Consider the following 14,552-nt stretch of genomic DNA (forward strand, 5'->3'; position numbering starts at 1 on the left):
CTTCTCCCACGGGGATTTGAACGAAATCCTCCTGGCGGAACAGCCGAAGAGAGTAGGAACTCCAGAGCTGGGAGCTCTGACCGGCCGGAGCTCGGAGCAGTGGGGCCGGAAGTGGTTTGAGGCGCCGGGTTTGAGCGGGAAAGTTAACGATGAGGCGGGGGGGGGGGGGGGGGGGGGCGCTATGGGGTCACGTGTGAGTGCAGTTCCCTGTCGATTGGCCCGCGGCTGTTGCGATGGGGATGGAGCCGGAAGGAAGCGGACAAGGCTCGGCCCACAGGATGGAACGGGTCGGAGCAGCTGAGCTCTCCTGGTGCGGGAGTGAGTCTGAGGTCCGAGCTCAGACTGGGGGGGCCTGAGTCAACGGTAAGACCGCAGTTATACTATCGGCTGTTACCAGGATTAAACTGCAGTGTCCAGGAATTAACGATTCATCCCCTGGAGACTGTAAACAGGGAGAAAATCATAGCGTTTAACATTGTTTTTCTGACCCTCACCACGGCTTGCTTCACTTAGCATGTCCATCATTGAGCACAGATTTTGTTCTCCTGGTGCCTGCTCCCATCCATTGCCTCCACTGATTGGCTGCTTCGGACACTGCCAGAACGACAGCAATCATTGGCCGACTAGGACGTGCCACATTCCCCAGTCCCTCCTTTCTTGCTTGTCTTGTTTGAGTAAAGTTTTTGTTTGTAAGGCGCTAGTGGTGGGTTTTGTTGGTGTAGAGGCAGAGGACTTGGCGGGCGCAAGGTGAACAAGATAAAGCGAGGCTGGGTGAAGCACCTGCCTCTGCATTAAGTTACTGGCCAGAGACATTGACCGCTTTAAATAATGTCTAGTTCAGACAATCATGAACATGGCTGCGGAGGTAAAAAAAAAACTTCAATTGTGCTGAGGCACCATACGGCCGCAGCATGAAAATGAACCAGTGGAGCTAGGCTGGGGGCATCACAATTCAGTGGGACGCTGCCTTCACAGGTTCACATCTACTTTCCAGCAGTGGTAAACATGTGAGCCATCACGTTCAGCTAATTCTGCCCACTGTCCCAAGACTGAGTACAAAGGACTAACTTATCAGCCTTAGCATGGCAACCTCTGGGATCAGCCTCTGTACAAATGAGTGGTTAAAAATGAGGTAAAAACAAACAACTGCGGATGCTGGAAATCCAAAACAAAAACAGAAAAACCTGGAAAAACTCAGCAGGTCTGGCAGCATCGGCAGAGAAGAGCAAAGTTGACGTTTTGAGTCCTCATGACCCTTCAACAGAACTAAGTAGAAATAGGAAAGGGGTGAAATATAAGCTGGTTGGGGGGTGGGGGGGGGTTGTTGTTGGGACAAGCAAGCAGTGATAGGAGGAGATAGCCAAAAGATGTCACATAAAAGAACAAGGAGGTGTTGAAGGTGGTGATATTATCTAAAAGAATGTGTAATTAAGAGTGGAGAGCAGGACAAGCAAGGTAGCTCTAGTGGGGGTGGGGTGAAATAAGCGATGGGTGGAATACATTTAAAAAAACACCTCAACAAGAAATTTTTCTCTTTCTCTCAAGTGCTAAGAAACGCAAGCTCCAAAAACTCATCGACACCAACACCCATCCAGGACCCTCCACCCCTGCCTGTCCCTCCATCCCCAGCCTCAGCCATGTATTCACTGTACCCCCTGATCTTCCCCTCTCTGACGCTGAACATTCAGTACTCAGCAAAGGACTTAGTTTCATACCCTTACGCCCTCATCTCAATGAATTTCGGGCTCGGCACGATGCTGAACTCTTCTTCTGCCGCCTTCATCTCCATGCTCACTTCTTTGGGCAGGAGTCCTCTCCCCATTCAATGGATCCTTTTACCCACATCCAATATTCTCCCTCCACCTGGACCCCTCCCTCTGGATTCTTACCTTCTCTTGATCTTTTCATTGAGAACTGTCGGTATGACATTAGTCGTCTCAATTTCTCTGCTCCTCTCACCCATTCTAACCTCTGTCTCTCTCTCAACTTACTGCTCTCCGTTCTCTCAGGTCAACCCTAACATTGTCATCAAACCCGCTGACAAGGGTGGTGCTGTTGTTGTCTGGCGCACTGACCTCTACCTTGCAGAGGTTGAGCGTCAACTTGCAGACACTTCCTCCTACCTCTCCCTGGACCATGACCCCACCACTGAACATCAACCCATTGTTTCCAGGACTGTCACTGACCTCATCTCCTCTGGAGATCTTCCTTCCACAGCTTCCAACCTGATAGTCGCCCAACCTCGGACAGCCGGCTTCTACCTCCTACCCAAAATCCACAAACAGAACTGTCCCGGCAGACTGATTGTGTCAGCCTGTTCCTGCCCCACGGAACTCATTTCTCGCTATCTTGACTCCCTTCTCTCTCCCCTTGTCCAGTCCCTTCCCACCTACATCCGTGATTCCTCTGACACCTTACGTCACATCAACAATTTCCAGTTCCCTGGCCCCAACCGCCTCCTCTTCACCATGGTCGTCCAATCCCTCTACACCTCCATCCCCAACCAGGATGGTCTGAGGGCTCTCTGCTTCTTCCTCGAACAGAGGCCCGAACAATCCCCAGCCACCACTACTCTCCTCTGTCTGGCTGAACTTGTTCTCACGCTGAACAATTTCTCCTTTAACTCCTCTCACTTCCTCCAAATAAAAGGTGTGGCTATGGGTACCCGCATGGGCCCCAGCTATGCCTGTCTCTTTATGGGGTATGTGGAACATTCCTTGTTCCGGTCCTACTCCGGCCCCATCCCACAACTCTTTCTCTGGTACATCGATGATTACTTCGGTGCTGCTTCATGCTCTCGTTGGGACCTGGAAAAATTTATTAATTTTGCTTCCAATCTCCACCCCTCCATCATTTCACATGGTCCATCTCTGACACTTCCCTTCCCTTCCTTGACCTCTCTGTCTCAATTTCTGGTGATAGACTGTCCACCAATATCCATTACAAGCCTACTGACTCCCACAGCTATCTCGACTACAGCTCCTCACACCCCGCTTCCTGTAAGGACTCCATCCCATTTTCTCAGTTCCTTCGCCTCCGTCGCATCTGTTCTGATGATGCTACCTTCAAAAATAGTTCCTCTGACATGTCCTGCTTCCTTAGCCGAGGTTTTCCACCCACGGTTGTTGACAGGGCCCTCAACCGTGTCCGGCCCATCTCCCGCACATCTGCCTTCTCCTCCCTCCCAGAAACATGATAGGGTCCCCCTTGTCCACACTTATCACCCCACCAGCCTCGGCATTCAAAGGATCATCCTCCGCCATTTCCGCCAACTCCAGCATGATGCCACCACCAAACACATCGTCCCTTCACACACACACACACCACCCCCCCCGCCCCCCTGCCGGCGGCATTCCATAGGGATCGTTCCCTCCGTGACACCCTGGTCCACTCCATCACCCCCTACTCCTCAACCCCCTCTATGGCACCTCCCCATGCAAACGCAGAATATGCAACACCTGCCCCTTCACTTCCTCTCTCCTCACCGTCCAAGGGCCCAAACACTCCTTTCAAGTGAAGCAGCATTTCACTTGCATTTCCCCAAACTTAGTCTACTGCATTTGTTGCTCTCAATGCGGTTTCCTCTATATTGGAGAGACCAAATGCAGACTGGGTGACCGCTTTGCAGAACACCTTCGGTCTGTCCGCAAGCATTACCCAGACCTCCCTGTCGCTTGCCATTTGAACACTCCACCCTGCTCTCTTGCCCACATGTCTGTCCTTGGCTTGCTGCATTGTTCCAGTGAAGCTCAACGCAAACTGGAGGAACAGCACCTCATCTTCCGACTAGGCACTTTACAGCCTTCCGGACAGAATATTGAATTCAACAGCTTTAGATCTTGAACTCCTTCCCCACCCCCTTTCCATTTCTTCCTCCTCCTTTTTGTTTTTTCCAATAATTTATATAGATTTTTCTTTTCCCACCTATTTCCATTATTTTTAAATGTATTCCACCCATCGTTTATTTCACCCCACCCCCACTAGAGCTACTTTGCTTGTCCTGCTCTCCACTCTTAATTAGCACATTCTTTTAGATAATATCACCCCCTTCAACACCTCTTTGTTCTTCTGTCTGTGACACCTTTTGGTTATCTCCTCCTATCACTGCTTGCTTATCCCAACCCCCCCCAGCCCCCGCCAACCTTAAACCAGCTTATATTTCACCCCTTTCCTATTTCTATTTAGTTCTGTTGAAGGGTTATGAGGACTCGAAACGTCAACTTTGTTCTTTTCTGCTGATACTGCCAGACCTGCTGAGTTTTTCCAGGTATTTCTGCTTTTGGTTAAAAGTTAGGATTCTTTTAGGATGGCTCATTATGTGTTGTACTTATCAGCTAAGTTATCTGGCGGGGTTCAGTTGTGCTTTGCTACAGTCCCCAAGTGTTAAATAATTGTTTCTCCCCTCCCCCAACCTCCTTTTGGACATATGAGCATAAAACCTTCCTTGCTGTTGATTCTATTCGGAGGCTCCAGGAACTGGGGAGTTTGGTTGTTGAGCTGTTAGCCTTAGTTTGCATGGTTACCTGTTCTATATTCTACTTTTTTTAATGCTGAAACAAGATTGTGCAATGACACTGTTTTCATTAATTGTTGAAGTCTGGGTATATGAGGAGAAGTCGATTAAACTGTCGATCAACCCCCATTGTGCGTGGCCTGCCCTCACCCTTTTTGCCCCATACTAAACTCACATGAGTGGATTTTAATAAAGGGTTTCAGCCTACGCTGAACACAAAACAGCCAGACTGGAAAAGAATCCCAGCAATGACAGCATTTCATGGCCCTGAACCATATGCTGACTTGAGTGTCTGTTAATGTTGGCTGTCAAGTGAAGGAGGCACCACCTACTCTCAGCACTCAGGTATGGCTAATACTTCGGTTGGGTTCATATTCTGCTGTAATGAGGTAACACCCCAATCAGAGGATGTTAGATTTGGAGTCCAAAAATGAGCCCAGCTGCATTCATCTCATGGTAATTTTACAATTCCTCCTGTGCCAGATGATGTTCAAAGGCTTGACGATTCAAAGATTCCAGTTTACGTTAGTTAATAGGTAAACAAATCCAGTAATTAAATCACTAGCATCTGTTGAAGTTGCCAGCATTTAAACCAGACTACTCACTAGGCATTTTGTGGAATGTCAGATATAAACATTTCCCATGATTTTGATTATTTCTTTTTCACCTGAAGTTATTCATAATATACTTTGTCCAAGGCACTATAATGTGTACCTGCGTTGAAATGTTGAGGTCACTTGACAGTAAAAGAAGATTTGAAACATTTGAAGTGGCCTAGAAGCTTTTGTATTTACTACAGATCATAAAAAGTGCAATAATTACATGATTCCTAGTCACAAAAAATTTTCAGACATTTTTCTCTTCAGCCACTAATTTTCAGACTTATGTCTTCTGCTACTCTCATCCCTGATGTTCTCCCGAGAGTACAACTCGGGGTAATGTTCCACCCATCTCTCCAAGTGTTTATTGCAGTCAGTGATGACCTCCCCTCCCTTTGTTTTTAGTGGAGCTTTTTTCTTTGCTGTCATGTTGCCTTTTTGATCTCATCATTCATGCCTGGAGCATTCCTGTGTTGAAGGACATCTGTATATTCTGGTAAAGTTGTAACCAGCAGTCATTGGCACAGTGACTAGCGAGCCTGTTGGACTTTGCTTCGAACAGCTGTTTGTGCATTCAGAGTCTTCTCGCTGTTTCTCTCTTGTAGTTAATGATAATAGACCATTTGGCTTCAATGACAGGTTCCATCACGACCATGTTAGCCTCAAACCAGTCAGCGCTTTTCCGCTCTTGCTTCCTCTATGCTGAGAGTGTGGCATTGTCAGTGGTATCTTGAAGTATGTTCTATTTTGCTTCTGCCCTCTGTGTGGGAATACTGGAGAGCACCTCAATTGCATTGAGGAACTGTTGGTTTTTATCTGGGCAGGCAGACTGGCTAATGTTGATATGAGGATGGCCTTTCTGCTTTGAATGATAAAGCTTCAAGGATTGCATCCTAATCCTGGTGCACACCAGGGAATGACCTGTATCACAGTCAGCACTGTGGTAGCTGCATCTGTAGAGAATGCTGTTGAGGGAGTCACTTCTGGTGATGATCAGGTCAAGCTTGATGCCAAAGTTCTGAGCTTCAATGACTCCAGGCCACTTTGTGGTATGGTTTCTGAAAGAAAGTGTTAGTTAGGCAAAACTTGTGGTAGCAGCAAAGCTCAAGTCATCTCTGTCTATTTTCAGTTATCTTCCCCAAGCCATGATGTACAAGGCAGGAGGGTTATGTCCACAGCTGCATTGAAATTCCCCAGTAGGTAAAGATGTTCTGCCTTGGGGATTCTGCTAAAAGCAGTGTTAAGCTCCTCATGGATCTTGTCTTTTACCACAGTAGTGGGGATCAGTGTTGGAACATAGACGTTCATGACGTTAACTGGTCCTGTTTGAGTTGAGGGGCAGATGGAGAGAACGTGTTCTGAACCATTTGTGAGGGATTCGATCATCGAGAACAGTGAATTCCTTACAATGAAACCTACACCTTACTCATGCATTTCCTCTGACCACTTCACCTACCAGAGGTGTGTGTAATATTTTTCTTTGTGGTCCACTCTTGGCAAGCCTGTACTCTTGTGTTGAAGCCACGTTAATGTTCAGCCTGTGTCAAGCTCCATCTTGACCACAGCTGTCTTACATGTGGTATCGATCAGTTACAAGTTGCCCGTCAGTCCCATGCACATGGTCCTGATGTTCCAGCTTGCCAATGGAAGAATTGGCATCTTCTTTCTTTTCATCTGTTTTATTTGCCTGGTGTGATGGATTCCGACCACTTATTGAGCAGAGACTCGAAGCTCCAAGTACCCATTAAAGCAAGTGGCCTGTGGTGGGTCAGCACCTCATTCATTTAGGGCTGCCCTATCTGTGCTGTTTCGTTTCTCTGATTTGAGGTGGACAGTGGCTGACCAGTGGGACGTAATGGTTCCTCCCACTGTTGGAGACAGCCTGTAGCACCTGTTTTCAATGACAATCGTTGAGTTTGTCACTTGTAACTGCTGTCTCCCGTGTTATGTTAATGCTCTGCAGTGAAACTGGAGTGTCCTCTCAAGGGTGCAAGCCTGGGCAAAATTTATGGAGATCCTGGGCTGCCTACTCATTAGGGTCTCTCTCTTGACCTCCCCGGCAGAGTCCAAAGGAATGCAAAGCACTGCATTTGACACGCTTGGTTGCAGGAGTTGCTGGGAAAGTGACATTTTTAGACATCAGTCCATCTCCAGATTTTTTGCCAGGGTTTATTCCTTTAGCTTCAACTCTCCCGAGGTATCCACAAGACATTGGAGCTATTCGCCCATAGCTGGGAGTTTGGCTCATGAGTGCCAGGGCGTGTCCACATGCCGGAGGGGCTGCATACAATGTCTGGGGCCCAAACTTCCTCCACACTCCTTTGAAGCTTTAGCTTGGAGCCTCAAGGAGCCCAGTTTTTGTGTATTGCAACGAGGCACAGCAGAGGACTTGCCGTTGGAGAGGCTGTGTACTGTCAGAGAGGGACTTGTGCATTTGGCTCACTTTTTCTGCTGGTCAGCAGTGTAGGCTGAAAATGAAGAGCAAACTAGCACACAAAAATTGAAAGCCTGTTAAGTCAATTCACTCGCACATTCGATACATCACATTGACCTGTTGGACGTACATTGGATAATGAAATAGTCTGTTTAAAAAAAGACTAACATTTATATAATGCCTTGCACGAATTCAGGACGTCCCAAAGCACATTACAGCCAATGAAGTACTTTTTAAGTGTAGTTACTGTTGTGGGAAAAGCTGTGGCCAATATAAGCACAGTTAATTCTCACAAACAACAATGTGATAATGACTAGACAATTTTTTTTGTGATGTTGATTGAAGGATACATATTGGTCTGGCCACCAGGCTAACTCCCCTGGTCGTCTTTGAATAGTATCATGGGATCTTTTACGTCCGACTGAGAGAGCACTGTTCAACATGTCATTCAAAAGATGGCACCTCTGACAATGCTGCACTCCCTCAGTACTGCTTTGGGGTATCGGCTTAGATTTCAGTGTTCAAGTATTTGGAGTGGGATTTAAACTCTCAACCTTCTGACTCGAAGGTAAAAATGCTAACAACTGAGTCATGGCTGTTCACTTTTTGTTAGGCTTGGAAAGGGTGGCAACACAAGAATGGACACGTGGAATATGTGGGGATGCATCAGTTGGAGGTTTGGGCTCATATGACAATCTCAGAATATGTCCAATTGGTATTGGCTATGAAGGATATTCTGTTCACCTAGCTCCTGGCAAATACCTAAGCGAATCTGTGACTGCAGTTCTGCATTAGAAGCAGTTCAGAGAAGGTTCACTCAACAGATACCTGGGGTTGGGGGTGGGGGGAAGGTTAGACAGGCTGGGCCTGTATCTATTGGAGTTTTGAAGATTGAGAGGTGGTCTTATTGAAACTTATAAAATCCTGAGGGAATTTGACAGAGTGGATGCTGAAAAGATGTTTCCTCTTGTGAGATAGACTAGAACTAGGGGACACAGTTTAAAAATAAGGGGTTTCCCATTTAAGACAGATGAGAAGAAATATTTTCTCTGAGGGTAGTAAATCTTTGGAACTCTCTTCCCCAGAGAGCAGTGGAGGCAGGGTCAGTGAATATTTTTAAGGCAGAGGCTGATAGATTCTTGACTAACAAGGGAGTCAAAGGTGGGTAGGCGGAATGTGGAGTTGAGACCACAATCGGATCAGCCATGATCTTATTGAATGGCGGAGCAGGCTTTAGGGGCTGAAAGGCCTCTTCCTCCTAATTCATATGCATGTTAATGTGTAACTCACCACTAATGACCCTCTAATTGTACTGTGCTTGGGGCAATTTCTGTTAGTGCTGAATCTACCTGGGATAACTGTGTATGTGTAGTTAAATTATTTGAAGAACTATAAAGCAACACTGGGTGAAAATTCATAAGTTTGCCACTCAGGCTTAGATGTTCCCTGTTGTTGGGTGGCTATTAGCTGCAGTGGGCTGAGAGATCAGTCTGCCTGCAGCCAAACTCAAGATACAACTTGCACTTCCACTGTGAATTGCCATTTAACTTTGCTGGTGCAGCACTTTTTATCAAAGGTATCCAGCTAATACCCCCACCCCACCCCTTCATTTGCCCAGCCAAATGAGCCCAGAAAATTGGGATGAAAGTCTCCTTGTCCTTTGAGGAATCTCTCGTTTCTAATGAGCAGAGGTTTACAGCATAAATCTGTTCATTATTCAGTACTATTTAGCTCTTTCACTGAGGTCACAGGATGGCTGGATTGGGCAATGGAAACATGTCACACTGGTGTGTTTGTTTGCTGTTCTAAGTTTGGGCTGCTGGGTTGTTGCTACAATTGGGTTGCCTCTGATGATGAATTTGACAAAAGCAGCAAGCCTACGGTGTAAGGAGGGCATGAGAGATGAGTGTGAATGACATGAGAATCTCCCATTTAAGCTTTGCCTACAACAACTTGTGTTTTTATAGCACCTTCAATTTAGTAAAATGTCCCACAATGCTTCCCAGAAGCGACTTATCAAACACAATTTCACACCAAGCATATGAGATATTAGGACAGGTGAGCAGAAACTTGGCCAAACGGAGAGGTTATAAGGAGCATCTTAAATGAGGAGAGAGAAGTAGAGAGGCAGAAATGGTTGGGAGTGAATTCCAGAGCTTGGGGCCTATGCCGCTGAAAGCATGGCTGCTAGTGGTGGAGTGATTAAAATCAGGAATACACAAGAGGCCAGAATTGGAGGAATGCTGAGGTCTTGCAATGTTGTTGGGGTGGTGGAGGTTACCAGGATATGGACAGGGCCATGGAGGGATTTGAAAACAAGGATGAGAATTTGACTGTAGGTCAGTGAGCACAGTGCTAATGGGTGAATGGAACTTGGTACAAGTTAGGACATGGGAAGCAGTTTTGAATGAGTTCAATGAGTTTTTGGAGGGTGCAAGGACCAGGGGAACATTGAAATAGTCAATTCTAACAAAGAAATAGATGAAGTTTTCAGCAGCAGGTGGGCTGAGATGGCAATATTACACAAGAGCAAGTAAGTGCTCTTGAAGCAGATATAGATTTGGAAAACTCAGCTCAGGCTCAAAGACGATTCCAAGGTTGCAAACCATCTGGTTGAGCCTCAGACAGTGACCAGGAAGAGGAGCAGAGTCAGTGTCTTAAGTGTTTTTTCTTATGGGGAGGTACTTCATCTTGTTTCTTCAAGACTGACATATTGGGAAATCCTCGTTAAGGTTCTATTCCTTTTTCTATTGTAGTTCTAGTTGTCTCTTTCATCCTATTCACCCTCGTTGTTATCCCTTTCCTCTTTGTATTTAAGAGCTACTTTTATAACAATCATTATTTTAACCTCAACTTCTATCTCCAGCTCTTGTTGCACTGATTCCAGTTGAAGTTTCATCCTTCCTGTTTTGGATGATGACTACTGATAACCTTGTGATATTGGCCATGCCTTACTTGTCAGTCTGTATCAGTAGCAGCACTCTTGCCTATGAGTCAGAAGATATGGGTTCATACCAAATCTGGGACTTGAGCACATAATCTGGGCTGATAGTTTAATGCTGAGAGAATGATGCAGTTTTAGAGGTGCCATCTATTGGATGAGACATTAAACTAAGGCCTTATCTGCTTGGTCTGATGAATAGAAAAGTCCCTCTGACAACATTTGAAGAGTAAGGAACTTGGTGTCCTGGCTAACATTTATCTCTTAGCCAACACCACCAAATCATAACTGGCTATTTATCTTCTTGCTATTTTCTTTTTTACTTTACTATGCTGTGTATTTCTGTAAAAACGGTACTTCATGATTTGGCTCTGAAATGTTTTGGGGTGTGTTAAGGGTGGGAAAGCTACTAAACAAATGCAACCTTTCCCCTCTAACTGCTGCTCTTAGTATTACGTGCAAATTTACCCCCTCTACTTGGGCCATAGCCTGTACTCTCAACTTCTCCTTTCAACAGCATTGGCTCAATCTATATCCTAGCTGCCCTGGTTCTCAGGTCTACATCATCCTTCATGTCATTTAATGCTTTAACTGAAAAATATTTTTTTATTACTTACAGATATCAAGAGTTGGAAGATCATTTAACCCCTGGATGCTGTCCCACCCCAAATCTCTTCATTTCTACTGGCCCTGTCTTCCCTGACCTTATTCCTTGCTGGGCTTTCATCATCAATATTGATCTCAAACAGCCTGCTGCTGTGACATTGCTGTCTCAGTTTCTCTATTCCCCTTTCCCACTATGATCTATCTCCCTACGAACATGTTATTCTATGCCCTCATGGCTTCAACAAACCTGTTGATGGCAAAGGTTAACTGTCTGAGGCTGAATGCCAACTTTCTGATGATCCCTCCAATCTGTCTCTGGTCCATGAGCTCACTGCTGAACACCAGGCCATTGTTTTGCTGATGGTTACTTAATTACTGATCAACTTTCTTATCCATTCATGGGTCCCACTTCCTCCCATCTCATTGTACTCCAACCTCGCACAGCTTTCCGAGGTACATAGATGGAATATTTCTGCAGACCAATTGCTTCGATCAGCTCCGTTACCACTGAATTTAGATTCTATCCTCGTTTCCTGCCCGCCTACTTCTGTGACTTCCCTGCTATCTCCTGCCTCAACCTGTACTTGGTGCTTTCCAGGCAAGGTGGTTCAATTAAGTCCTAACAGTTTGATGAAGGCCAGGCATAAATCTGTAACCTCCACCTCTCTGATTCTTCACAGTTTTCTCAACAGCATTATGGACTGCACTATTAACTTTGTTTTACACTATCATTTTAGGGAGTAGCATAATAAACAAGTGCGAGAAGCTGCGGTATATTTGGAGTCAATGCAGAGAAATCTTTTGTATGTAATTCAAAAGTTTTGAAATGTATTAACCTTCACTTCTTGAGTTACCAAAAGATCAGTCCTTGCTTTGCCTTCTCTGCCTCACTTAAATGCTGGGCTTTTGCGGCAGCATCATATACAGACACCGTTCAGCTTCCACGTTACGCTGATAATCTACAGTTCTACCTCTCTTCATCTGTTGACTGTATCTGTATTGTCAGACTGCGTGTCTGGCATCAAGTCTTGGATGAATCTCAACTTCTTTCAATTCAACATTAGGAAGGCTGAAGCCATGGTCTTCAGCCCCCACTGCAAACTCTGCTCCTTTATCACAAATTTAATTCCCCTTTCCTCCCTGCCCCTAGTCACAATATTAAGCTGAATTAGATAGTTTGCAACCAGGGCATCCTATTCAATGCAAAACAAAACTTCAGATGCCTTATCTCCTCCATCATTAAGCATACTTTCACCTGTGCAATATTTGCCTGCCTCAGTCCCTCTGCCACTGACACACTAACCTAACTTCATCACTTCCATGGTTAATTGCTTCAAAGCTCTCTTTGCCAGTCTCATCCTCCATAACCTTCACCTTGTCTAAAGCTTTGTTGCTAAGCATTCGCAACGGTCTTCAGCCTTCGAGGTCCCCAGCATCACAGTTGCCAGTCTTCAACCAATTTGATACGCTCCATGTGATGTCAAGAAATTGCTGAAGTTTCTGCTGGATACTACAAAGGCTATGGGCCCTGACATTATTCCAGCAATAATACTGAAGACTTGAGCTCCAAAACTTGCTGTGCCCCTAGCCAAGCTGCTCCAATACAGCTACAACACTGGCATCAATGTGGAAAATTGCCCAGGTACATCCTGTACATGAAAAGCAAGACAAGTCCAACCTAGCCAGTTACCATCCCGTCAGTCTACTCTCCATCATCAGTAAAGTAATGGAATGGGTCATCAACAGCTCCATCAAGCGGAACTTGCTTAGCAATAACCTGCTCACTAATGCTCAGCTTGGGTTTCGCCAGGGTCACTCAGTTCCTGACATTATAGCCTTGGTTCAAAAATGGACAAAAGAGCTGAACTCCAGAGGTGAGGTGAGAGTAACTGCCCTTGACATGAAGGCAGCATTTGACTGAGTGTGGCATCAAGGAGCTCCAGCAAAACTGGAGTCAATGGAAATTGGGTAAAACTCTCTGCTGGTTGGAGTCATAAGCACAAAAGAAGATGGTTTTGGTTGTTGGAGGACAATCATCTCAGTTCCAGGGCATCACTGCAGGAGTTCCTCAGGGTAATGTACTAGGCCCAACCATCTTCAGCTGCTTCATTAATGATCTTCCCACCATCATAAGGTCAGAAATGGGGATGTTTGATGATGATTGCACAATGTTCACCATTCATGACACCTCAGATACTGAAGCAGTCCATGTCCAAATGCAGCAAGACTTGGACAATATCCAGGTTTGGGCTGACAAGTGGCAAGTAACATTCACACCATACAAGTGCCAGGCAATGACCATATCCAACAAGAGAGAATCTAACCATTGCTCCATGACGTTCCAAGATGTTATCATCACTACATTTCCCCCACTATCAATATCCTAGGGTTTATCATTGACCCACATAACTACTGTGGCTACAAGAGCAGGTCAGAGGCCAGGAATGCTGCAGTAAGTAACTTAACTCCTGACTCTCCAAAGCCTGTCCACCATCTACAAGGCACAAGTCAGGAGTGTGATGGAATATTCTCCACTTGCCTGGATAAGTGCAGCTCCCACAACACTCAAGAAGCTTCCAGCATCCAGGACAAAGCCTGCTTGATTGGCACCCCATCCACAAAAATTCCCTTCCTCCACCACCAACGCACAGTGGCAGCAGTGTGCATCATCTACAAGATACAGTGGAGGAACTTACCAAGAATCCTTGGACAAGCACTTTCCAAATCCATGACCTGTACCATCTAGAAGGACAAGGGAAGCAGACACATGGAAACACCGCCACCTGGAAGTTCCTTTCCCAGCCACACACCATCCTGACTTAGAAATATATCACTGTTCCTTCACTGTCACTGGGTCAAAATCCTGGAACGCCCTCCCTAACAGCATTGTGTGTGTTCCTACCCCACAGGGACTGCAGCGATTCAAGAAGGTAGCTCACTACCACCTTCTCAAGGGCTGGCCTTGGCAGCGGTGCCCACATCCCATCAAGGAATAAAAAAAAAAAATCATATCCTGTGTTAATTCCCACTTGTGTACCAACACAAACCTTTCTGATCCATTTTGATTTTCTGGCCCTCAACACCTCAGATTTAAAATTCTTGTCATTTTCTGTAAATACCTCCACAGCTTTGCCCCACTTTACCTCTGCAGCCTCCTCCAGCCCTGAATTTCCCTTGAATATCACCATGTTTTCTGTTCCATCATTAAGCCAACTATCTCTGTTCTTTTTAAAAACCTATAAACCCATCTCTGACCAAGCTTTTGATCACCCCATCTCTCTCCTTTGTTTCATGTTCATAAATAGACATCTTGAAAATGAACTTCATCGGGATATTAAAGGTGTTTTTTCAAACGGAACACTTAGAGATTTGTTTACTTGTGTTACCAGCTAATGATTTTCATTTAAATATTGTTTTTAAAAATAGTTCAATAATACATATTTCTGATTTGAGACATTT

The 14,552-nt window shown here is 45.5% G+C and overlaps 1 protein-coding gene across 2 annotated transcripts in view; it reads left to right on the forward strand.

Annotated features, from left to right (window-relative positions):
• The first annotated feature begins 237 nt into the window (after positions 1-237).
• The window catches only part of lrrcc1 (leucine rich repeat and coiled-coil centrosomal protein 1), a 231,029-nt gene continuing 216,714 nt past the window's right edge, over positions 238-14,552 (forward strand). For both annotated transcript variants that reach the window (XR_005943299.1, XM_041189511.1), the window contains exon 1: positions 238-363. The gene's annotated coding sequence lies outside the window, so the exon portion shown is untranslated. The remainder of the gene's footprint in view (positions 364-14,552) is intronic.

Source organism: Carcharodon carcharias, chromosome 6 (assembly GCF_017639515.1).
Source record: "Carcharodon carcharias isolate sCarCar2 chromosome 6, sCarCar2.pri, whole genome shotgun sequence".
NCBI lineage: Eukaryota > Metazoa > Chordata > Chondrichthyes > Lamniformes > Lamnidae > Carcharodon > Carcharodon carcharias.